This window comes from Cyprinus carpio, chromosome A20, assembly GCF_018340385.1.
Source record: "Cyprinus carpio isolate SPL01 chromosome A20, ASM1834038v1, whole genome shotgun sequence".
Classification (NCBI taxonomy): Eukaryota; Metazoa; Chordata; class Actinopteri; order Cypriniformes; family Cyprinidae; genus Cyprinus; species Cyprinus carpio.
The window spans coordinates 24,223,819-24,250,950 of NC_056591.1; the positions used below are offsets into that span (position 1 = coordinate 24,223,819).

General features: G+C 39.2%; 3 pseudogenes; all 3 read left to right on the forward strand.

Annotated features, from left to right (window-relative positions):
• The first annotated feature begins 986 nt into the window (after window positions 1-986).
• On the forward strand, window positions 987-7,567 carry LOC122149067 (annotated as a pseudogene).
• An 11,429-nt stretch (window positions 7,568-18,996) lies between these two features.
• On the forward strand, window positions 18,997-20,823 carry LOC122149085 (annotated as a pseudogene).
• Window positions 20,824-24,535: 3,712 nt separating this feature from the next.
• LOC109080729 lies at window positions 24,536-25,559 on the forward strand (annotated as a pseudogene).
• Window positions 25,560-27,132: the final 1,573 nt, after the last annotated feature.

The window sequence follows — 27,132 nt, forward strand, 5'->3', positions numbered from 1 at the left end:
TATCCCTCAAACCATCTCGGTGACGGACGCACCCGAAGATGCTTTCGCCAACATCTTGAACGTTAGCTGAGAAGGGCAAAACACTTCAGATCCAATATCGGTCCCATAACCCACGGGGGGGGGGGGGGGGGAGTGGGGGGGGGGGGGGGGGGGGGGGTGGGGGGTGGGGGGGGGGGTTGGGGGGGGGGGGGGGGGTGGGGGGGGTCGGGGGGGGGGGGTGCTTTTTCTTGGATACAATGAAATAAGGCTGTAAAACCCATCCTCTATCGGCTGGAGGGACCGGCTCTATCACGTCCTTCGCCAGTAGGACTGTGTCTCTACCCCAGAACAGGGCCTTGGACATTTCACGTATGAGCGGATACCGCTGAACTTGGGGGAACTCCGGGTGAACGTGAATTGTCATAGCCGAGGCTGATAGTCCCGCAGAAGCCAGTTGAGAACTGGCTAGGGTAGCGCTGACCAGGCGCTTAGGAACCTTACAATTGGACAGTTAACAAGAAAAAAAAAAAAAAAGAAAAAAAAAAAAAAGGAAAAAAAAAAATGAAAGAAAAAAAACAGCCGTACCCGCATTGGGCAGCGGGTGGAACCCAGTGGACCCAACTCGTTTGTGCTTGGTGAGCAGACCGGAGAGGGGTGTGAGTGTGGGGTGCAAGGCCACCCTGGTTCCACAGTTGGCAGAGGTGTGTGAGTAGGGCCTTCGTTAATGCTCTCGACCCCCCTGCTGGCCATCTGCAAAGGAGAAGTATGAGTGAGGTCCAGTGTTGGGCCGTCTGCAACTCTCCGTACCCTCCTTTGACCCAGAATAGAGAAACTGCTCTTTCTTTTGGATTTCCAGATTCTTACCTTGCCCTCCTCCAGGGTAGGGAGAGGTGCTTTCACCATCCCCCCCAGACAGGGCTTGGGTGGGTTGGCATGCCTAGCCCAGCTCTACGGCGCCCACTTTGCTGGCGGCTGCCTGCGGAGGCGGGCTGCGGCGCCGGGGGTTGATGCAGGTGACCCCGCTCGGTGATGAGCAGGGTGGGGCGCTGCAGGTGGAGGATGTGGTGGAGGCAGCAGCTGCCCACCATGCAGAAAGTTGGACTTCTCAGTCTGCTCCTGTGCAGCAGAGGACACTGCTGGGCCAGGTTCTTGAAAACGTTGCCCAAAGAGGCGGTTCTGGGACACAGGGCATTAAGGAACTGATCTTTGTCAGCCGTCCCTCATTTCAACCAGACTCAGCCAGACTTGGCGCTCCTGGACCACAAGCGTGGACATCGCATGACCCGAGAGAACTTGCGGTGAACCTCGTCGCTCGAGCGCCGAGGGTCAGTGGTGGTTCGGAGTTCTTTCAGAACTTCTGGATAGTGACCACGCCTCGGCAGGTCCTTCAGGCCTTGGCCTGGTGCACCTGCAGTAACGCCATAGCATAGCAGCTTCCCTGCAAGCCATATAGGCACTGCTGGTTAGACCAGATGAATGCCTATAGACCGGAAGCGAAGCACCGGTCTCACCCCACCAGCAGGAGGCAGACTTAGGAAACAATTGCATCGCTACCGCCCGCTCCACTGGAGGAACCACAGAATACCCCTTCGCTGCACCTCCATCGAGGGTGGGGGGGGAGGAGGAGCCCACCCGGCCGTTTCTGGCAGTAAAAAGGTGCCATCCATGACCTGGTGAGCTCGTCATTCACTTCCGGGAAGAAAGGCACCGGGGTGGGGCGCTGAGAACCAGCGCGAGCCACCATGAGAAACCAAACCATGCCTCAAAGGGCTTGGGACGTGGTGGAGATTTCCACTCAAGCCCTACCCTCTTGGCCGGCCGGGGAAAGCATAGCTGCTTATCTTTAGATCCGATTTCAGGCTTGGCCACCATCCCGGGGGGCGGCAGCGCAGGTCCGAATCTTTATCGGTCAGCTCTCCTTCTTATGCTGAGATCGACATCTGGTCGGGGGGGCCCCACTGGATACCGCTGGGTACGCTCTTTGAAGAGGAACCCAGCGCATTCCCTGGGTTGCTCCACTGGATTGGAGGTGCAAGAGGAGTGATGGTCTCCAGAGGGTTGGGTTCCCTGCAGGAGGGTTTGCCACGCACTGTAATCCTCAAACCACCCGTGCAACTGTTTGGAAGTGAATTCTCATCTGTCGCCACCAGAACACCCCAGATCGTGGCAGCAGGACTCCTGGTTCCTGGTTCGCTATCTCTGAGTATGGGCCATCTTCCGCAGTTGGAACAGGACTTATCACGAAGGCCCCGTCAGGGGGCTTGATGCCCAGACACCTGGAGGACAGCGATCGTGACCCCTCACCTGTTGCCAGGTAACGACCACTCACAGAAAGCCATGGTGAAATAGCATCCTTATAAAGATGATCCTCACGTCTTTACCCAAAGATGCAACCGTGAAGCTCTTTTAGAGAAATTTGCTCTTTAGGAAATGCTCTTTTAGTGCCGAGGCACACAGGGGAATTGGCTGCTTGCAACACGACAGGGGGTAGTGCAGCATGAATTGCGCAATCCACTCGACTCAAGAAACGACCACCTGAAGCGCCATCTCGCCAACACACAAAGCTTCCAAGAGCGATGCTGAACTCGTAGTTCACAGCAGACACAGTTGATGGCAGCAATGATACCAGACGCTCGGTATTCCGAATTGAAACGCTGGTATGCATTGCACCTGCTGCATTTATTATATGCAATAATTGCATGCCAAGTGCATTGGCTCGTTTAGTTTACACTCAAAGGAGATTGGTCTATCGAAGCTCGATATCCCAATCTATTTTAGACCGGTGTGTTTGCTTCTCTCGTTAGTCTACTGTATCCTACATGCTTGTGAATCAGTGGGTGGGCTAATCGCGTAGTGATCTAGAAGCAGGCATTGATATTCTTCTGCGGTGGCGGGGTTTAGCCACACTATTACATCATAAAGTGACACATTCCCCAAGCTGTCATTTCGACATACTGGCTTCAATATAAGCTGTTTTTAGACTAATGAGAAAGTGTTGAGTTCTGAAACTTACAGGATGTTTTTTATAGTACAATGACCTCTTATATGTCAAAAGATCAAGGTAATTTTGATTTCTCAGTTCATGATCCCTTTAAGGTGTAATTAAAAGTTTACTTACAAGGCGTAGCCATCAAAATCTAAATTTGTTTATATTTAAAGAGAATGAACAAATAACATATCTTGAGTTTTAGGGCATTTCACAAAACGTCCCGAGGATCACCAGTGCAGTGTAGAGAGCTTCACTGATTATAACGTAATGTCATTAGATTGTGATGTACTAAGATGAGGAACGTTTTTTTAGTAATTACCTATACATATTACTTATAGGCTACATATAATCCATTCAAGTATTTGAACATAAAAAGCTTTGCTTTATGTGGTAAGAGGACCAAAGGCCCCATACATGCTGCCAAGTTTCAGGTGCACATCTGTTGTGAATGTGGGATTCTCCATCTCTATCTCCAAAATCTCAATCTCGATCTCCAGTATTATAGTTATAAGTCATAACAATGCACGGGACAAAATTACTTAAAATATCGTCTAAAATACTTGTGCGTTAAGACCAGAGTACCCTCAGTAATGGTGTAATACTGTCTCCCAACTCATCTTTTGAGCCTTCAGGTCAGGACACACAGTTGAAGGCTAAAATTTTTCTCATTTTAATCGCCTGAGTTCCTGTTCTATTTTACTTTTTTTACTCTGGCGTAACAGTGAAAGGTGTAGGGAGGATGACTCAAATATGAGCAACTAGTATATGACCCAAATATGGAGCTGATAGTAGTAGTATTTCGGGAGTTAAATTAGATGGGCCGTACTATCTCTGTTCAATGGTAGAGCCGACGTGATGCCTTCCAACTGCAACTAACAATCAGATTGTTTTTCTGCGGCTATCCATTCTGGCGGACTCCTGTCTGAACAGTCCAGGTGACCGGGGTGATTAAAGTTGGCAATGTATGTTTTCTTGCTGTGCTGATCCTTCACAACAGTTTTGGGAACTGCTGATCATCTCTCCATCTCTCACTTCAAACAGCTTCACCGTCTTGAACTAATCTTATTGTGCGCTATCTGGATGCCAGGAGCGACGTCTCCTGGGTTCTTTGGTCATTGCCGAACAGCGAGTGGTGCGATCTGTTGAATGGCTGCGGGTATATGGGAGATTTGATGGGTAAAAGTGCTGATAGTTTAGACACGCGCTTCGTGTATCTCCTACTTACTGCATCTCAGTTTAAATTCTGTCGACAGGTACATGGCTAATTTGTGACCCTCTAAGGATACGGAATGAGGGGTCACCAACAAGCACTGTGACTGCATTTATTATCTTCTTAGGCCGGTTTTCAAGTGTGTCCAGGCGTTTCTGTTGTGTTTTCAGGACTAATTGGCAGTTGGTCTTGAGATGATTGGATATTGACGATCATGGTGTGGAAAGTTGTCGTTTTGTTTTTTAACTAAACAATGGGGTAGTATATGCTAATTCTCACAATTTTTGTTCGTCCGACCGGTAATGAGATCTATGTATATGACAATCTTCGATGTTGCACAAACACACGCAAAAGTTATGTCCGACCGAGTGACTGGAACGTTGACGAGCCAAACATCTGCTCCCAGATGCGAGAAAAGCAGCTCAAACTCTGGCCATGTCATGGTGTTTTTCTGTTCCTGATGTGCTTCCTTTTTTTCACTGTTTCCACGCTCTTGACCCTTTTTTCAAGGTTTTTTTCACCCCGCATGTTGGTTTTGATGCTGTAATTTGGTTTGCTTATTTTGAAATCCACTTGCAACCCCTTGATCTATGGGTTTTTCTACCTGTTTTCAGAGTGCATTTAGAGATTCTTATTCCAACTATATCTGTTGGCATAAAGGATTGTACAACACTTTGGTATTGAAGGACTAAGGTGCTCCAGACTTATCACTTGTCATTTTTCTTCATCACCAGTAAGATTTTTATTATTTGTATTTTTTTCCCCCACGGCAACTTCTTTTATATGGTACAGTTCATTTTATGTTAATGGTTATTTTCGCAGAGCTAGGATTATAAACTGCCCCCCCCCAACATTATAAAAGCAAACACTTTTGTTTTTGCCACCAGTTTTCATTAGCTGAACTCAAAGATCTAAGACCCTTTCTAGTCCACAAAAGGCCTATTCTCTCAAATATCATATCGTCTAAATCTGTATTAGTGCGCAAAACTTTCTCCTTTGCCGAGATAATCCAACCACCTCACAGGTGTGGCATATCAAGATTCTGATTAGACAGCATGATTATTGCACGTTAAGTGTGCCTTAGGCTGGCCACCAATAAAAGGCCACTGACTTCCATAGTAGGAAAAAAAATAATTTGGAAGCACTTGTCAGCCATTTTTATCGTTTGATTTCTTTTGTAGATTGTGCTTGCTTATCTCTTATTACTGTACACTACATGCGTGAATCGGGGGCGGGGGCTAATCAGGAGTGATGTAGAAGCAGCTCCATTGTTATTCCTCTGCGGAGGCGGGGTTTAGCCACACTATTACATCATAAAGTGACACATTCCACAAGCTGTCATTTCGACATACTGGCTTCAATATAAGCTTTTTTGTAGACTAACGAGAAAGTGTTGATTTCTGAAACTTACAGGATGTTTTTAAAGTACAATGACCTCTTATATGTCAAAAGATCAAGGTAATTTTGATTTCTCAGTTCATGATCCCTTTAAGGTGTAATTAAAAGTTTACTTACAAGGCGTAGCCATTAAAGCCATAATTTGGCCAGTGAAAACTTGGATGTTTTTTTTTTTTTTTGTACTTTAGTTAAATAACTCCCGGTTAAAGAGAATGAACAATAACATCTTCTTGATTTATGGGTATTTCACAAAAGGCCCAAATTTTCTGGAAATAGGGTTGTAAGAGGATCACCATGCAATGTAGAGAGCTTCATTGATTATAACGTAATGTCATTAGATTGTGATTTACTAAGATGAGAAAAGTTTTTTAGTAATTACATATACATATTACATATAGGCTACACATAATCCATTCAATATTTTGAATAAAGTTTTGCTTTTATGCTTGTAAAAGGACCAAAGGCCACATACATGCTGCCATTTTCAGGTGCACATCTGTTTGTGAATGTGGGATTCTATCTCAAAAAAATTGCAGTGACTGCCATGGTTATAGTCATACCAATGAATGGGACAAAATTACTTAAAATATGTCAAAATACTTGTGCGTTAAGGCCAGAATACCCTCAGTAAAGGTGTAATACTGTTTCCAACTCATCTATTGAGCTTCAGGTCAGGTGGTCATGTTGTTTTTTTGTTTTTTTTTGTACTCGGGGTAACAGTGACAGGTGTAGGGAGGGCTGCCTCAAATCTGAGAATATATATGACCAAATCTGAGCTGCTCTGAGTCAATTTAGGGAGGTAACTAGCTGGGAATGTACTATATATGTTCACCTGTATTTGGATATTGGTCTTTGACCAAACTATAATCTACAAAATTATTCTGCTTAGACTTTGGCTTATAGTTAACTGCCTTTTTTTACAGTTCAAAGGAATTTATCTCAGTATCCAGAGCAGACGTGATGACTCAAATGAAACTAACACTCAGATTGTTTTTCTCTGCTATCCACTCTGGCCGGACTCCTGTCTGAAAGTACAGCGTAACGTGGTGGTTAAAGTGGCAATATATGGGCTTTCTTGGTGCTGATGATCCTCACAACAGTTTTTTGGGAACCTGCTGATCATCATCTCCATCTCTCACTTCACTCAACAGCTTCAGTCTCCAACTCATCTGATTGTTCGCTCTCTGGCTGCCAGCGACTGTCTCCTGGGCTCTTTGGTCATGCCGAACAGCATGGTGCGATCTGTTGAAGGCTGCTGGTATCTGGGAGATTTTATGTGTAAAGTGCATGCTAGTTTAGACACACAAGCTTCAGTATCTCCTCAGTACTACATCTCAGTTTAATATCTGTCGCAGGTACATGGCCATTTGTGACCCTCTAAGATACAGAATGAGGGTCCACAAACAACAAGGTGACTTCATTTATTATCTTCATATGGCTGGTTTCATTTGTGTACAGCTTTTCTGTTGTGTTTCAGGAATACTTGCAGTTGGACTTGAGATGATGATATTGCAGACTCATTGTGTGGGGAAGTTGTGTTTTTGTTTTTTAACAAGCAATGGGGTATTATATGTCTATTTCTCACATTTCTTCTTCCCGGGATGATCATGAGCTCTCTGTATATGCAAATCTTCTATGTTGCACAAAAACAACGCAAAAGTTATGTCAGAAAGAGTGACTGGAAGGTTGAAGAACCAAAGCTCTGCTCACAGAGAGAGAAAAGCAGCTAAAACTCTGGCCATTGTCATGGGTGTTTTTTTTGTCTCTGCTGGCTTCCTTTTTTTACTGTTACAGCTCTTGACCCTTTTTTCAATTTTTTCACCCCAGCTGTTGTTTTTTGATGCTGTAATTTGGTTTGGATATTTGAACTCCACTTGTAACCCCTTGATCTATGGTTTTTTTTCTACCCTTGTTTTCAGAGTGCATTTAAGATTCTTATTTCCACTTATATCTGTGGCATCAAGGATTGTAACACTTTTGCATTTGATTGAATAAGGTGCTCAGACTTATCATTTGTCATCTTTCTTCTTTTTTTCCCCCACTGCAACTCTTTTATATGGCACAGTTCATTTTATCTTTTTATTCCCGGGTACAACAGAGCATAAAACATATCCTAACCCTGTAAAGCCTGACATTAGAAATCATAGTCATATTTATAATTTTTAATGAAACATTTTAAAATCATTCTAAATAGGAAAATTATCTTTCTTCTTCTCATTGCCACCAAAGTTTTTCTCAGTCCCCTAAGGGTGTTCACGGCTGTGGGAAGGAAAGGCACAACGGAGGCAAAATCTGAGTATACCTTTACTTCAAATCTTTATTTTCTCATAATAGGATATAAACTGGACAAAATTATAAACACAACACTTTTGTTTTTGCCCCCATTTTTCATGAGCTGAACTCAAAGATCTAAGACTCTAAGACATGCAATTGGCATGCTGAAAACCAGGATTCATCCGTGAAGAGAACGTCTCCAATGGTGTCTGGCACTCTCCAAAGTGCCAAACACCATTGAATGTGAGCATTTGCCTACTCAAGTCAGTTACGACGACGAACTGCAGTGAGGAAATATGCAAATATGCATATATATATATATATATATATATATATATATATATATATATATATATATATATATATATATATGCACCAAAATGCATATTTTTGCTCAGTTTGGAGTCTGGGCCTCATTATTCATATTCTCACTATATCATATTGTAAGAGTCATAAAAGCCTGAGGAGTCAAATAACAAACACATACTGTATGCAAACTTTTTTAACTGACGAGCATATATATATATTTGTGTTTGTTATTTGATTTGCATTTTGATTTATGACTCTATAATATGATATAGTGAGAATATGAATAATGAGGCCCAAACTGAGCAAAAATATGCATTTTGGTGCAATTGCTGATATTTATATGAGCAAATAGTAAGGTGAAATTCTGATGTCTAATGTAAATCATTGAGATCTTTATAACAGTATAGCAGACTGCTTACATAAAATGATAAATATCAATCTCACAATAATATGTTTGAGGAAAATATTATTTAAATGCTTAGTTTTTTTTTTATAATCAAAGCTCTGTAGTTTCAAAACATATAATGCAGTGCAATACAATTTTGACGTTCATTAAAAGTGTCATGGATCATAATTGAGACTCACATTTAAACATGATTTTTCTAAAAAAAAAAAAATGATAATGATAAGATCGATATCTCTGTTAAACTTCATAAATTAATCATGTCATGGGTGTTTTTGTTCTGCTGGCTGCAGTATTTTACTGCTCTCTGTCCTTTTTTTTTTTGACCCCAGCTGATGTTTTTGATGTTTTTGTTTTGGTTTGCATACCTCAACACCACTTGTAACCCATTGATTTATGGATTTTTGTACCCTTGTTTTCAGAATGCATTTAAGCTTCTTATAACCACTTATATGTGTTCAACCACCTTGATATTAGAATGACTACAGTGCTTACACTAATTTCATGCATCACAATAAATTTTATTTTTATGTTATTCTTTTATTTTCTAGTTCTATGTTATGCTGAAACCTTTTTGCCAATGTATTCTTTTTACTTATGAACTGTCTTCATTAAATGGAAGGAGCGATCTTTAAATATTTAGTAATCTGAAGAGAGGGTCTGGGACTATAAACATACAGGGCAAAAATCCATGTTCATAAAACATATAGACATTTTCAGAGAAATTGCAGAAATCTATTTGTACTATGTTCAGAAGAATATATTCATTTATAATAAAACTATCTATATAGCCTGCATTTTTTCTGAAAATAGCATTTTAAATAAAACCTTTCTGATTTTGACATGTTGGGTTTACACTTAATGGTCTCCCTTTAGCAAAACATTAACTTTTTGGCAGTTTAAATCACCCATTTAGAATCCATGGCCTGTATTTAACCAAGCTTATCAAAGTGCCATGTTAGTCTTAAGTGCTGAAAATTCATTAAATTTACTACTACTTTCAAACTAAGCAAGTTATAAAATTTCTTAAAGCCAAGAATCATTCTTACTCTCCCAGTTACTTAAGACAGCTTGAGAGGTCTCTCAAGTGGTTAGGAGTTGCCAGTAGGGGCTTGTGATGGCACTGAGGAGAGCAGCACTTCCAGGTTCAGAGTTTTGCTCAGGTAGACCTGTTTGCATCTCCAGAAACAACCCACTGACAGTGGTTCTACTCCCTAACTGAGGCAAACGCTCGGCATGGACGCACTGGCACACAGCTGGCCCTGGGGCCTGCACAAATATGCATTCCCCACAGTGAGCCTACTCACATAGATACTGTGCAAGATCAGGGAGGACGAGGAGCTGGTCTTTTTTAGTGGTTCCATATTGGCCAAACAGGACCTGGTTCCCGGAACTCATGCTCCTCGCGACAGCCCCTCCCTGGCCGAATCCTCTGAGAAAGGATCTGCTCTCCAGGAACTCTCCCTCTTGCACCGATAAATTTGCTACCTTGATCACTATCCAGCTGACTTACATTGCCCACGTATCACAATGAAACAATGCAGTGTGTTAAGGAAAGCATTAGTGCTAAGATCATCCAGTACCTCAAGATGAACAGCTCGTGAACACATGCAGGTGAACAGGAGTCCATATCTCGTCAGCTTTCTCCTTTCCTGGGGGAGTAGCTTCCATCCTTTCTGGTGACGGATCAGCCATCCTTTGCTCCTGATTGCATTTCCATAGCTTCCTACAACTTAATACATTTTGTAGATGTGAGATGACACTCACTACTGCATCCCAGAATCCAAATACCACCGGAGTGGATTTCATTAATGGTCATGCCACAACCTTGATGTTGCACCTTCTAATGCAAGGGTGTCAAATTCAGTTCCTCAAGGGCCACATCCCTGCACAGTTTAGATATAACCCTAATTAAACACATCTGATCCAGCTAATCTAATAATTTAGGCTTATTTGAAAACTACATGGTATGTATGCTGGAGCAGGGTAGGAACTAAACTCTGCAGGGCTGCGGCCCTCCAGGAACTGAGTTTGACACCCCTGTTCTAATGGAAGTGTTTTATGAGTAGACAAGATGCATGATGCCCTTCCTCCCACCCATAGGATATCATGCTCATCAATAAACAGACTTCACTTGTACAGCTTGTTGAACTGATTTGAATTAACTTCTTTCCTTGTCTTAGGCTGCATTTACACTGCAGGTCTTGATGCCCAAATCCGATTTTCTGACTATATATCCGATTTTTTTTGACGACCCGATTACATTATCTTTTAAAAGTGACCCGTATCCGATTTTTTGCATTTACACTATACACTGCTGAAACTACCAAACGTAGACGTTCTGACGCGGAAAAGGAAGTAAACAGCACGAAATACAATGGATGCAGATGCAAATAATATTATACAGTGTTTTGCTTTCGACAATATTTTGAAAAGTCAACAAAAAAATCAGCAAAACATTGGTCTCGTACGGAGCGGCGGAGAAAAAAAGCGCTTAAATCGTGCCTCCCCATATCTCGTGAAATGTCTTTAAACACGGATTTATTTCTGTAACAAACCTGCATTTTTGCCTGCCATGGCACTGTCTCTTCGTCCCAAAGACTTAAAAGACATGAAACCTTGGCATTGCTCCACTGTGTGTATCCTTCGTCCTCTATCACGCCTATAATAAGTCATGTGATATCAGTTGGTGGCGTCCACCTGAGTTGACGTCACTTTTTTAATGACGTACGACTCGCATTTACTGGGGAATATCCGATTTTGTCTGCTTACATTCATATCCGATTTATTACCACATATGAATGAGGCCTGAATCCGATCTGAGAAAATCGGAATCCATGCGTTTTTTTCCTGCTTACACGTTCACCGGTCATATCCGATCTGTGCCACATGAGAGGAAAAAATCGGAATTGGGTCACTTGAACCATGTAGTGTAAATGGGGCCTTAGAGACTTGATTTTGTCACTGAACTCTTCTTTTTGGGACTGTACAAATTACGAATTGTTCAGCATCCTTTCTTACTTCAAGTGTTGTGAATTTGTTGGCTCTTTCTACCAAATCTTTCACACTTCTTGCAAAATGTTTTGAGCCTCGCTACAGCTTTCACTGCCCTCTTCCAATCTGAAAACCTTTGCAGGTGATCTGACAGAGACCACTCTTCCTTTGCCTTGGTCATAAGAACCTGTGCCCTTTTGAGCTCTGGGTCTCCATTGTCAACCTCTCCCTGGAGTCGGTCCAGTGGTATTCATGATTGCCATCCAATTCTAGTTCTCTCTTGAACAGATCACTAGTTCTTGTAGCAACCATGGCAGCTGAGAACTCCAGTCTGTGGACTGTTGTTACCTTTGTTGGGGCAACCCTAGCTTTAACAAACCCATAATGAGAGTGCAGTAGACTTCTCCAGACTCGGTCACAGATCTGAGGTATGAACATACTCTATAGCCTGACACACTTACGTCTGAGAAATGGTGTAGCTCATATTGCTGAACATCCTTGAATGTTGATGGCACATAACAATTAGACTAACAATGAGACTATCTTTATCAAAGACAGATTTTGGATGTCTCGCAGCCAAGCTTCCAAATGCGGCTTGAGGTCATCAGGAAGTGGTTCATCCCAGCCTGTTTTGTCATGACACATCCTTTGTAGAATTCTTTTCTTTTGAACTTCACTGTGGCTTGATTAAAATTGCCTTCACCTTGTGCAGCAAGGTACTTGAGCCTGAAGTTTTCACATCCAGGTGAGGAGGCAGCTCCGAACAAGTGGACTTTAATCTGAAAAATTGCTGGTGGGGCTTCCATGTTGCCTTCTTCCCACCATAGGAACCTCAGGTAGTCCCGATCCTTTGGGACAACATAAAACTGGTGGAACATACGCTTCACATCACACATGATGGCAACTTGCCCTTTCTGGAAACTACACAAGACCCCAACAAGGGTATTTGTGAGATCAGGCCCAGTCAGTAGATGCTCAGTCAGAGAAGTATTCTGAAATCTTGCAGAGCAATCAAAGACGATGCAAATCTTGCCTTGCTTCTGCGGGTGTAAAACCCCATGGTGAGGGATATATCATGCTGGTTGCTGAATTCCATCTCTGGGACCTTTTCAGCACTGCCTCTTGCTATTATGTCCTTCATGAAAGCCAGGTAGTCCTTGTGGTATTGCTCATCCCTCTTTAAATGTTTATCTAAAGATCTGAGTCGATGCTCTGCACACACTTTGTTTGGCAAGTCCGGTCTCTCACCCTTAAACGGCAATTGCATCTGATAGTGCCGTCTTGCATTTGCTTAATGCCTTTATTTAACTTTTGCCAAAAACCTTAAGTCTTCTTGCGATGTTGAGACTTCCTCATTATTCCTTTTATCAAAGTCTGACTCAAAAACCTTCAGTATCTCTGCTGGAGTGATCATCTCCTTAACCTTGTTCCTGTTTATGAAGAAGACTTCAGACTAGAGCTTGTGAGATGGTTCACCAGCTGTTGAGAACTTGCTTCAGGATAATCCTATGACTTACACCGAAGATTTTGTAAGAATCCACCCGCCAGCCCAAAAAGTGGAATCCAGCGGCCTGGTCAAAGGTTTATTGTGTATTTGGTCTTTTACTTGCGCTTCTGAATTTATCAAGATTCAAGATTTGTGATTTTTACTTCAGTAGTATTTTCAAGTTAAAGTTGACCTTCATATGTGGTACTAAACTGAATATGTTTGTAAATGAGACTTTGCAATTATTAAAGAATACAACACAGATGAAAATATACATAAATATAGCTATGAAAGAACGAAATAAAAGTAAACAATAAAAATATAGAATAAAATATAAAAATATATAAAAAGATGTGTAATGTAGAATTAAATATATAGTGGAAAATAATGTGCATGAAAGTAAACTGTAGTCTTAAATATTAAGATACACAGGGATGTACAAGAGGCAATGTGCATATGTGCATTATAATGTTGTGTTTGGTATTAAGATACACAGGAATGTGCAAGAGGCGAATGTGCAAACAAGTTGACACTGTCAGTATGTCAATATGAGGTAGAGAATGATGAAAATCTTACTGATAAATTGAATATTAAGTGGAGACATGAAGATGTTAAGAGGCTGGTTTTGAGTTTAGGAGCCTGATGGCTTGGGGAAGAAACTCCTCCTAAGTCTCTCAGTTTTTGACATCAGGCTACGGAAGCGCTTACCAGATTTTAGCGCTTATCAGGATTTAGTTTGAAATTTATTCTAGCTCTGTGTTCAATCTGACTCCAATTTCATGTGATCATTAAATTTGGGCAATATTTCTATCAAAACTGATCACAGATATCCATTGTTTATTAATTTAGATATTTGAGTATTCTGGAAATCCCATACTTTCAATTATTCGTTCATTAGGGACCAGGTACAGCACAGGAATTGCACTTCGGCTGATAGTGAACCAACAGACACAAACTCGTCAGTTCCGAACTTACTCAGAGGATGTAGAGTGGTTATAATACCTTTAAGTGAACTACACCCTGCATGCTCATAATAAAAATTGTATTTTTCTCTGTAACCACAGAGCTACACCGTGTTAAGCCAGTGACAGTCAGAAATCAGAAGCCCCTAATGGTGTTCCCCATGGTTCATCCATTGGTGCTTCAGTTTGATCTGCCCTGAACGCATATTTGCGGAAATACCACAACACATTCATCTACTTGAAAAATGATTTCAGAAGAGATCAGAATAAATCAAATATAACAATATATTATCAGTCAGGTAAATATGTAGTATGCCAATTTACATAGTCAATTCAAAGATATCAAATCAATACAAGACATCAAATTCTCAAAAAGCCCCTTTCACACTGCGATTCTGGAAATTACATGGATAATGTGTCCCGGCAATTGTTCCCGGGGTCGCTAGATTTTGCCCCTTTCACACTGACAGTGATTTCCCGGAAACTGTGCGTGCATTCACACACAACCCGTAAATGTCCCGTAATGACACGTGACATCAGGATGTGATGTGTAATGTATGAGTCGAAAATACTAGGCACGTTAATTTTTACTTAAGCTGGCAAACGATTTCAGCTTCAGCGTGGATAGTGAGGAGCTAACTGATCTCTGCTTCATTACAGTTTGCACATTTTTTAGTCGCGAACGTTGATCTGCCTTCAAAACACCTGGTAAAAGAGTCGCGCAATAACGTGCGTCATCACTACGACACAACCTTTATGGCATTGGTTCTGGCTTTTGTTCACACAGAGCTCGTTCCAGGACTGAACCTGGCAATGTTACTAGGTCCCCAATCCGGGATCGATCCGGAATCAATCCCGGGATGTCTTTGCGTTCACACAGAAGGGGATCCTGCAATTTTCTGGCAATTTTCCAGGACCAACGTGCAGTGTGAAAGGGGCTAAAGATAAATCTAGGAATAAAGGATGCACACCTGACTGCACATGTGGACACACTCCCTACTATGGGCTTTCTGGCTACAGAATCGCCCCGCAATGTTTTGTCACCTCCCTTATATACCCAAATAAGAAAAACAAAGAAATCTTCAAATCAGTTGTAAAAACATAAAAGACCCTTCGTTTTGTTAGGTTCTCGTGGCCCCAGGGTCGCACCTGACTTGGAGACAGATAAGCATTCTCACAGACCCTAAAGTGGGACACAACCCTTCCTCAGGAGAACACAATTCTACAACAGTTTTCAATATTTCTCTTAATACAAGTAACTACTGTAAAACTGAGACCAATTTACCAATCGCACAAAGACCTTTAACCTGTTAACCCGCACCTGGATGCCAACGCACTGAACTGTCTTTGTTTGCACGTGACAATGTTTACAAATAAATTAAATAAAAAGGGGCAAAATTAATTTTGACAAACTATATATCATTATAAAGATCTAAGCCTCAAACACCGACGACAGATCACTGTTTTTAAATTGAAAGCTTATAAAGAATGTATTTGCTAAATTTGTTTAAGCAGAACACATCAAAACATAAAGAATCAAAAAGCATTACGTACCAGATTCATCGAAATAACGAGTCATAAACGCATCCACAGCTGTAAATCCCAGTTTGGTTAGAAAGGTAAGGGTCCACTGAACGACATCCCAAAGAATAGGTTTAGTCCAACTAAGTAATAACGTTGTTATATGGATAGTAATTCCTTTGTTTACGTTTCAGTTCTTCAGGGACAGTATTGTTTGTGTCCGTTATGGAATAACTCAAGCTCAAAAAAATGCGTCTTGGTAGTAAAAAACAGCATGGTTTTGTTGCATACAGTGTCACAAACAGACGGAATATTGCTTATTTGAATTTATCTGAATATTGGGGGGGCTGGGGGGTGATGGATGATGAAAAGTAAAGCCCAAAGGGTCTTCTTTCCAAAGACACCAAAATTGAGAGTGTAGCACACTGAAATAAGGAAATGTTGCAATTTTAAGTTAGGTAGGGCATTTTCAGCTGTGAGTCCCATAATGGGGGGTACTGGCTAACAGGTTAAAATGACACCAAACATGAAAAGTTTATGATCATGAATCCTGAAGATATAGTAAATGTTTTATGTGAGCATAGCAACTTTTAGTTGCCTGGACCATGTGCCCAGGGGGGAAGGATGGGTGAAAGGACCGAAGAGCAAATGGTCTTTCTTCTAGATCTTCCTATTTGTTGGCATGGCATTTGCATTGCGAGAGCTCCTGAGTGTTTGGCTTCACAAAGAATTAATTTCATAAGAATATAATTTCACTCCTTTCAATTTTATCTTCATAGTCACGATCGTACTGGTTGTATCCAATGATACTCCTGTTTTGTCTGTAGATCCGTGATTGACCTTGGTCTCATCTTAACTGTTTCTAGCTTTTCGTCCTGGGTATTTATATACACAGTCCTGATGTAGGCACGTTTGGTGACACTTCCCACATTTTTTTGTATCTCCTAGAGGTCCAGTCTTTTGAATTATGACCAAAGCACAACTTCTCCTACTGTACAAACTTCAGTCTTTCTTCAACAGTTCTTTCCATATTCTTGTGACACTTATGAAGAGTGTGACAACATCTCTTACAAAAGAAACACATAATACTTGTCTTTTTACTGGAACAAGTGGTGACTGTCTTAGCAGTTTAGTTGCGATTCCTTTGAAACTTACAATGATCTTGATCTGTGTCCTTGAAACTTTCTTGCTCTGCTAGATTTATTGCTTGCATTGAGGTGATTGATTCTAGCTTCTTTGTTGAGAAACTCGACAAAGTATTTGAAATCAGGGAATCTTCTGTATTCATCTTGTAACTTGGTGGCTGCTCTATTCCAACGTGAACTTAACCATTCTGGCAATTTGGCTGATATCCTTTGATTTTCAACACAGTCATTCAGAGCTTGTAAACCTTGAACATAAGGCATGGCCGATTCAACATTGCTCAGGATATCTACAAACTCACAGAGGTCTTTGCTATCTTTGGTAGCAATCTTGTGCCATGACTGTATTTTGTCACGATACAACTTGCCAACTACAAAGAGATTGCCAAACCGGTCATCAAGTATGTTCCAAGCAGCTGTGTAAGAAATCTCTGTTCCAACCAGGAAGTGTCTTTCAGTAGCTCTCTTGGCTTGACCACTCACATATTTGTGTAGAAAGAAGAGTTTTTCATGGGCTGGCAAGTTCTTGTGATCAGTTAACGTCTGGAAGGAGAGTTTCCAGTCATTTTACTTCAGAGGATCACTAGAGAAAACAACTAGTTCTGGAATTGGAATCTTATTGGCTGTAATTGTTTCAGCAAGTGCCTTCACAAGATCACTAGATCAGCCAATGTAGCTGACTGAGAGATATGATCTTGGGTGATTGGTACTTTTTGAGGAGAACAAGAGGGTTGGTTTAAAGGGGCAGTGACTTGAGGTAACATGAATGGCTGAGAAAAAGAAATAGGAACGCTTGGTTGAGAAGTATAATCTTCTTGTCTTTGTTGCAGAGGAACAGAACACTGTTCAAACTCATCATCACCTTTGATGCTTTCAGCATAAACTTGTAGCCTTGCTTGTGCTGCATTGTGCCTTTTTAGTTCCTCCAATTGTTCCACTTCCCTTTTCTTCTCCTCCAGCTTTATTTTCCTTATAGTACTTTCTGAGATAAATTAAACCCTTTTTCTTGAATTCTCCTTTTCTTGATCTTCTCTCTAGGCTATTAACCTTTCTTCCTCTGTCTCAAGTTTCCTAATTTCCTCTTCATATTGATGTTATGTCTTCATAATTTTAATCACCTCTTGTGTAGCCACTTCAGCCACTGCTTCTTGTCTTTTCTGCAAGAAGATCGACTGGACGTTTTATTATATATATATATATATATATATATATATATATATATATATATATATATATATATATATATATATATATATATATATATATATAATGGATATAATTACTGGAGTGACCTCCAGTAAGTCAAACTCCATCTTCTATACTCATGCTCAAAGCTTCTTTTCAGTTCGTTTACACTTACAAAAACTAAAAAATATGACAGTATACTTTCAGTCTACTTTTTATGTACTTCTCAGACATGGGCTTTATGTACTTCTCAGAAATATACTTAAAATGACATTTAAGTATACTTGACCTATACTACGTTTAAATATATTTGAGCTATACTTGTGCTCCGTGTTTTCATTGTTATACGGTAGTGGGTGCTATTACACATCTTCTGTACAGAATTTTACGGAGCCCGGGAGGTCACCTGTAGGAGAAAAAAATACAATCAGTGGTGACAGTTTTGCACTCCATCCCATCAGTTTGTAAACCGTACTCACAAATTCTTAAACTGTTCCCTCGGTTTAACAAATCGTGCCCACGGATTAATAAACTGTACCCATGAATATCCAATCCATGTGCTCAGATTTTGTAAACCGTATCTTCGGTTTTTGAATCTGAACCCACGAATTCATAATCCATGCGCACGCTTTTGCAATCTGTTCCCTCGGATTTGTAAACTGTACTCACGGATTCATGCAGCAAGCTCCTAGGTAGCCTACGTGTTAACATACTGTTTTAGTGAATATTATTATGTGGAATAGACCTACAGCAAAGTGTCTTAAGTGATTGTCTCTCAATTGTAGTACAATGTGGAATACAACGATTTAATAAGAAAGATGTGCATCAAAATCTTGTTTAATTTGTGATAATGTTAGCACTTGATTATTATTGTATTATAAACCTGGCATTGTGACTGACCCTGGAGTAATTTGTTCCTCTTTTGTAAGTCATTTTGGATAAAAGCTTCTTATGCATAACCTGTATAATAATATATAATAATAATAAAAAATAATAGTCATTTTTATTATTATTATTTTAATTTATAGGCTAAATAAATGAGTGGACTTAAGACAGTAAAATGTTTGTCATAAAATAATTAATTAATGTTTTATTTTTAAATAACCTTTTACAGTTTTGGAAATGTGTTTGTTTACAGTTCTTTCTTAACATGAAGACTTATTTAGGTGATTTTATTATACTAAGCTTTTTCCCCCAGAGTTAGATGCATGCTTCACTGTTAATTTTATTATTAAATAATTAGGCCTATTATAACATTGCATTCAGTTAGAGAGCAAAGGAATGACAACATAACCGGCACATTATTTTTTTTGTATTGCTTTTTACCTTCTTCTCTCGAAACTCTGTTTATTTTTCTTTTTAAATTCAGGGAATTTTCTATTCTTCTTTTTAGCGTTTATTTTAGGCTATAAAACACAGGTGGTGGAGTCTTATCCTATTGGTGATTAATATATAATAAACGCTAAAAAGAAGACTATTTTGTGAGTGCGGATCATGGTCTCATAGGATACTATGAAAAATAATGTTTCATAGACACAAATGGATCTGCCGGTGGGGGCGGGGCCACAAATCCGTGAGTTTACAAATCCAAGGGAACGGATTGCGAAAGCATGTCGGATCACATTTTATGAACTGGGTCTGATTATTTTTTTTTTATCTCCTGAGTTCATGTTGTTTTTGTAACCATGGGTTAAACTGAGGAGTGTAGGAGGGGTTATTTCAAATATGAGGGTATATATGGAGAAAACCATGCTACACTAAGTACATTTATGTTGTTAAAATGGATCAGCATGTTCTATATATATATATTTATCTTTCTTTGGATATTAGTCTTTACTAAACATTTTCTCATAAAACAATTCCTTTTATAATTATGTTTATAATTGTCAGCATCTGGATTAGATGTGATGACTTCAAATGATAATCAAACTGAGAATATGTTTCTCTGCTTTCCACTCCGGCCAGACTCCTGTCTGAAATTGCATCGTCTTACTGTTGTTAAAGGGGCGATGTATGTTTTAATGGTGCTGATGATCCTCACAACAGTTTTTGGGAATCTGCTGATCATCATCTCCATCTCTTACTTCAAAACAGCTTCAGTCTCCAACTCATCTGATCGTTCGCTCTCTGGCTGCCAGCGACTGTCTCCTGGGCTCTTTGGTCATGCCGTACAGCATGGTGCGATCTGTTGAAGGCTGCTGGTATCTGGGAGATTTTGTGTGTGAAGTGCATTCTAGTTTAGACATGAGCTTCTGTATCTCCTCAATACTGCATCTCAGTTTAATATCTGTCGACAGGTACATGGCCATTTGTGACCCTCTAAGATACAGAATGAGGGTCACAAACAACACTGTGACTGCATTTATTATCTTCATATGGCTGTTTTCATTTGTGTACAGCTTTTCTGTTGTGTTTTTCAGGGATAACTGCAGATGGACTGGAGATGCTTATATTGCAGACTTACTGTGTGGGAAGTTGTGTTGTGTTTTTCAACAAACAGTGGGGTATTGTATGTCCAATTCTCACATTTTCCTTCCCGGGATGATCATGAGCTCTCTGTATTTAAAAATATTCTATGTTGCACAAAAACATGCAAAGGTTATGTCAGAGAGAGTGACTGGAGGGATGAAGAGCCAAAGCTCTGCTCACAGAGAGAGAAAAGCAGCTAAAACTCTGGCCATTGTCATGGGTGTTTTTTTGTTATGTTGGCTGCCATATTTTACTGCTGCTGCTCTCGACCCTTTTTTAAATTTTTGGACCCCGGCTGTTGTTTTTGATGCTTTGTTTTGGTTTGCATATTTCAATTCCACTTGTAACCCACTGATTTATGGATTTTTCTACCCTTGTTTTCAGAAGGCCTTTAAGATTCTCATATCCACTTATATCTGTGGCAACAAGCATTCTAACACCTTGATATTTGAATGAATACTGCTCTCACACTTATTTCAGGCATCACAATAAATATTTATTTTTATGTAATTATTTTTATTTCATAAATGCTGAAACAATTTTGCAAATGAGTTTAACTTGAAGCAATGATCTTAATATTTTTAGTAATCTGGTGGAAAAGAGGGGCACACATGCAGGGTTTGTACAATGTTCAAAATATTTTTCAATTATAATAAACCCAAATAGCATGCATTTTTTCTGAAATTAACATTATAAATTGCTTTTATTACATTCAACTCTTTTGATCACAGTGTGTCTCCCTTTAGAAAATGTCATATTTTGGCAGTTTGTTTGCTTTAAATTTCCTGAAGAAGATCCTGATGATTAAGGGAAGTATCTTCAAATGGACTGACCTAGTCACACTTATATCTTCTGTTTAAAAACTGAAAAGAGAGAAAATGATTGACAGGAAGCCAGTTACAATCTGAAAGTTAACTTTTTAACATTATTGTGCTATTTATTTTTTATTTGACTCTTGCTATAACTAAATGATCCACATTTTAGCTTGCTTGAGAAAACATTTTTTTTTTTTTTTTGCTGCGCTGTGTTACTTCCCAATAAATTCTATTCAAAAATCATAAAAAAAGATCTCATGTAGAACAGTTAAATTTTTTACAAATATAATATAACATAATATAATGAAAAATGAAGGGTGACAGTGAGATGGTTTGGGACAACCATAATGTGTTTTTTGCATGTCTAAAACCATCAGCTTACTTTTATTATGTTTTAATATTTTCAAACCATCAAAAATTAAATGTTTATTTATTGCTCATAAAGTCCCCCTTTGAGGTCAGTTATTTATTAGGAATATAATATAATATAAAAAACGAACTGAAGCATTTAAACTGATAGAATAGAATAGAATAGCATAGAATAGAATAGAACAGAATAGAATAGAATAAAATACAAACTGAAGCATTTAAATTGAGATCTATCAGCTAAATATTTTGAAAAACATGAATGCGTGAATCCATTTATAGTTATCTAAACATCTCCATGTAGAGTTTGCACACTACTAGGGGTGCAATGATTTTACTCAACTCATGATGCGATACGACTCACGATACTGATTTCACAATATGATTTTTAAAGAGGTCATATGATGTTGCTAAAAAGAACATTATTTTATAATGTGTTTATGTGGTTTAAGGTAAAAACAAAACACATTATTTTCCACATACTGTATATTACTGTTGCTCCTCTATGACCCGCCTTACTGAAACACATTGATTTTTACAAAGTTTATCGTTCTGAAAATCAAGGTGTATGCTGATTGTCCAGCTATCCAGTGTGTTGTGATTGGCCGAATACCTTAAGCGTGTGACAGAAATGTTACGCCACTTAATGTACTGTGATGCCGTGTCCCGGAGCGACAAGACAAAACCAATAAAAAAACCATTACAAACAAGGCATTTGTTGCATCCAGTGGGGACGTGATTACAGATTATAATGATTTTATACTGTCTTTTTACATGTTGTGTTGCATATCGCGCTGCGTAGACATAAAAACATGTCTGCATTTGTGATCGGAGAAACGACAAACAACAAGCGCTACTCTACACTGCTCAAAATTTGTCGGTTGCATATTTTTTTTTAATATGAAAATGTACATACAGGCTGTGAGTCAGAAGTGCCAGACTATCCTTGCAAAGTTGGAATTGCCCCACTTTATACACTGCGGATTATAGGATTTTGGTATAATAAAGAGTCAGATATTTGTTTGTGTTGTTTTTCACATCTTTTTAGATAACTGGTCTCAATCTCAGACAGGTTTGCCAGGTCTTCTTAGGTAAATGGAAACCCTACTTAAAGAGGTTGTTCCACGTTATTAAGCAAGTCACAGTTCTCATGAAATATGGTGAGGAAGAAAGATCTTTCTTTAGATGAAAAGTATGAAACAAAGCAATGTCTTGCAAAATAAATTACTAAACTTTCAAAAGATTTGTGAGTGACTTAGAGCACAGAAGATCTTGGTCAGATAAAGATTTATTAAGGAAAGTTCTGTCAAACAAATGAACTGTATTGTAATGCCAGCTGTAAAAAAGGCACTGCTGAGCAGCAGACAGGTGTTTGAAGCTACTGGAGTCTCAAGATCCTCTCCATGCAGACTGACAGTTGTGTGTAAAGCTGCGTTTCAGTCACTGCTAACCAAACCGCACAAAGAGAAACCTGCACAGTGGCTTTTTTCAAACACATTTTCAAAACCTTAAAGGGATCATATGATGCTGCTAAAAAGAACATTATTTTGTGTATTTGGTGTAATGAAATTAATGTGTATTTGGTGTAATGAAATTAATAAAATTTCATTAATGAAATTTCATTAATGTTTATGCGGTTTAAGGTTTAAAAACACATTATTTTCCACATCCTGTACATTATTGTTTCTCCTCTATGCCCTGACTTCTGAAACGTGTAAATTTTTACAAGGCTCATCGTTCTGAAAAGCATGGTGTGCTCTGATTGGCCAGCTATCCAGCGTGTTGTGATTGGCCGAATGCCTAAAGCGTGTGACGGAAATGTTACAAAGCTTAACATATTGTGAAAGTTGTAAAGTTGATGTATTTCCTCACCGACCAGCATGCATCAGCCCCAGGCACGACGAAGCGGATATCGTCCTCTTTTGGAAGGCCAAACAAAGTAGTTTCGCTTTCACAGTGAAACACACAGCGTTTATACAACATAGAGGTGGCGGCAGCAACAACAATACTACAACGAAAATAAAAGGTAAGCCTTCTTTCTTTGCATGAAAATCTGGGCGGTATCATGCAACTCTTCCCACATAGTGACGTAGATATGTGGGGGTGTGTTAGAACGAGCCGTTTCAGGCGGGCGTGGACAAGTGTTAACTTTTATAAAGAATATCTCTTTGGATTTGAGACTTTAGTCTTTGCAACTTCACAGATCTTCTTTATTCATCAAGAGCTTGTAACACTCCAAAGAGAAAGGAAAATTTGAAATGGCATCATATGACCCCTTTAAAGATTCAAAATGAAAAGAAAATACCACCTAAAATTTTGACAGTCAGTTCCCCTCATTCATTACATTGATACATGCACAGCTTATAGACTAGTGGGAGCATTGCTAGACAGGCCTGCATTATGTTGGCAACAGTTGTTTTGCTCATGTTGCCAGATGTCAAAATCTCTCTATTGAAAATAAATGGGATCGTGTTATCGTCACTGCATTGTGAACAAAGCTTTTTTGATGCTGCTCACAATTGCTTTAGTTTCAGTTCTGCCATATTTCCATGTGCATAGTAATACACAGATGTTTAGAAAAGTGCAGTGGTCAGTTTTTTTTGCCATCTAGTTTAGAGTAAAATCAAATGTGCCTTTTATCCCTGTGCGCATTTATCCCTCTGTCTGGTTAGAAACATTCATTGAAAAATCCTAAACACCAGAAAAGGTCAACACCAGAAAAGCTCACAAAATACAGCACCTATAATGATTTTATGGTTTTGATGTCAATCTTCCAATGGTCATTTTGGACTGGTGATTTTTGTTCTGGAAGTTCTAAAATATGTTTACATTTTATATCACATTAATTAAAAAAATAAATAAATAAATAAACAAATAAAGGAAAAAAATTAAATTGTTTCAGTAACACATTTTGTTTTTAGTCAATCTCCGTTTCAGGACATAATTAAGTGGTTAACATTTTCCCCATTTAATCTGAGTTTTATTTATTTTTTTATTTTTACTATGGATAACAGGTGTAGGGAGGCTTACCTCAAATCTAAGAGTATATATCAAATCTGAGCTGCTCTGAATCCATTTAGGGAGTTAAACTAGATGGGCATGTACTATATATGTTCACATGTATTTGGATATTGGTCTTTACCAAACTATAATTCTGTCTATACTTTGGCTTATTTATATCAGATTCTGGTTCAGATGTGATGACTTCAAATGAAACTGACATTGTAAATATGCTTCTCTTCTATCCACTCTGGTCAGACTCCTGTCTTAAATTGCATCATCTTGCTGTAGTTAAAGTGGCAATGTATGTTTTAATAGTGCTGATGATCCTCACAACAGTTTTTGGGAACCTGCTGATCATCATCTCCATCTCTCACTTTAAACAGCTTCAGTCTCCAACTCATCTGATTGTTCGCTCTCTGGCTGCCAGCGACTGTCTCCTGGGCTCTTTGGTCATGCCGTACAGTATGATGCGATCTGTTGAAGGCTGCTGGAATCTGGGAGATGTTGTTTGTAAAGTGCATTCTAGTTTAGACATGAGCTTCTGTATCTCCTCCTTACTGCATCTCAGTTTAATATCTGTCGACAGGTACACGGCCATTTGTGACCCTCTAAGATACAAAATGAGGATCAAAAACAACAAAGTGACTGCATTAATTTCCTTCATATGGGTGTTTTCATTGGTGTACAGCTTTTATGTTGTTTTTTCAGGTATAAACAGAATTGGTTTGGAGTCGTTCTTCATTCAGGTTTACTGTATGGGAAGTTGTGTTTTGTTTCTTAACAAAGAGTGGGGTATTATGCGTCCAATTCTTGTATTCATCCTTCCAAAGACGATCATGAACTCTCTGTATATAAAAATCTTTCATGTTGCACGAAAACACACAAAGGTTATGTCAGAAAGAGTGACTGGAAGGTTGAAGAGCCAAAGCTCTGCTCACAGAGAGAGAAATGCAGCTAAAGCTCTGGCCATTGTCATCGGTGTTTTTTGTTCTGCTGGCTTCCTTTTTTTTTTTTACTGTTACTGCACTTATTTTTTCACCCCAGCTGTTGTTAAAGTAATATTATGGGTAAGACTTCCGTTTCATTAGCCGATATAGGTAAATAACGAGCACAATAACAACGTGCAGTAAACGGTAAAACTGTTTGCAGTACAAACCAGTGTGTTCTTAATTAAGATAACAGATTAAAATAATATGACAGGACACATCAATTGTCAATATCAAGCAGCGAAATGAACTGTTTTGTACAGCAAAAATAGCTGGACACAAATGAGACTTGAAGCTAGACCCATAGAATTTACAAAAGGTGGCGCCCATTTTTACATCAGGAAAAAGGTGGATAGGCTTATATATATTAAAAAAAAAATAAAAAAAAATAAACAATATAAAAAAGTTTGCATGCAGTATGTTTTTGTTGAGTATCTTATTTGATTCCTCAGGCTTTTATTACTCATATAATATGATATAGTGAGAATATGAATGATGAGGACCAAACTGAGCAAAAACATGCAATTTGGAACAGTTGCTGATATATTCATATGACAATAGTCATATAAGGTGAAATTTTGATGTCTAAAGTAAATCGAGTAAATCATATAAATTATAGCAGCATAGCAGACTGCTTGCATAAAATTACATATCAATCTCACAATAATATGTTTTAGTAAGATGATATTTAAATGCTTATTTTTATAATCAAAGCTCTGTATTTTATGAATTGGTGAGGTGCAATACAATGATGATTGAGAGATGAACAAATAGACGTTGTTTAAAAGTATCATGGATCATATTTGGGATTCACATTTGAACATGATTTTTCTAAAAAAAATTATCATGATAAGGTCGATATGTTGTTAAACTTCATAAGTTATCAGGTTAGTTCACTTTGAAGTCTGTTATACAGGTAGATATTCCAGGCAACATTGGTCAAATCTTTAGCTTTTTCTGTTGTTGACCAGCCATATAGAAGTGGGAGAAATCCACTCAGTGCTGCTGACAACACCATAATGTCTCCAATGTCTGTATGGCTGCATTTACACTGGCACAAAAAATCTGATTTTTTTGCTAACATCTGAGACAAATCGGAATGTGTTGCACGCGAGATCCGATTTTTTCGCATCCGATCTGAGACACTTGCAAATGTGGTTTTATATCAGATACATAGCTGATATCTGGACATTCGACCTACGTCTAAACCATAGACTGTATAAAAACATGAACGCAGTGTCCGTGACATCACCAGCAGGTTTTTTTAAAAGCATTTTTGAAGCCCAAAGTGGGCGGAGCCAGACGTCACTCCCAGATAATCGAAAAATGGGCAAAGAGGCAGGAAGTTGGTGGAGCTGGCTCCTGAAACCATGCCTGCCTAACTCGACAGTGGTGACAGCAGCGGCAATCCATCTGTCACTCAAGTGGCCACGCCCTTCATTATGCAGAACTTTAAAGTGTCAGTTAAGTTAACATTATTTAGTAAAGTGATTTCCACTTTGATTTAAAAATATATAACAAATGTGATTAATGTAAACATTTTAAAGAAAAAGGATGTTTTGTTATATCTTTTGGAGCAAGGGCGCCGCCATCTTGCAGTACCACCGTGTGTGATGTCACGGGGTTAGTTTGCTCCAATGG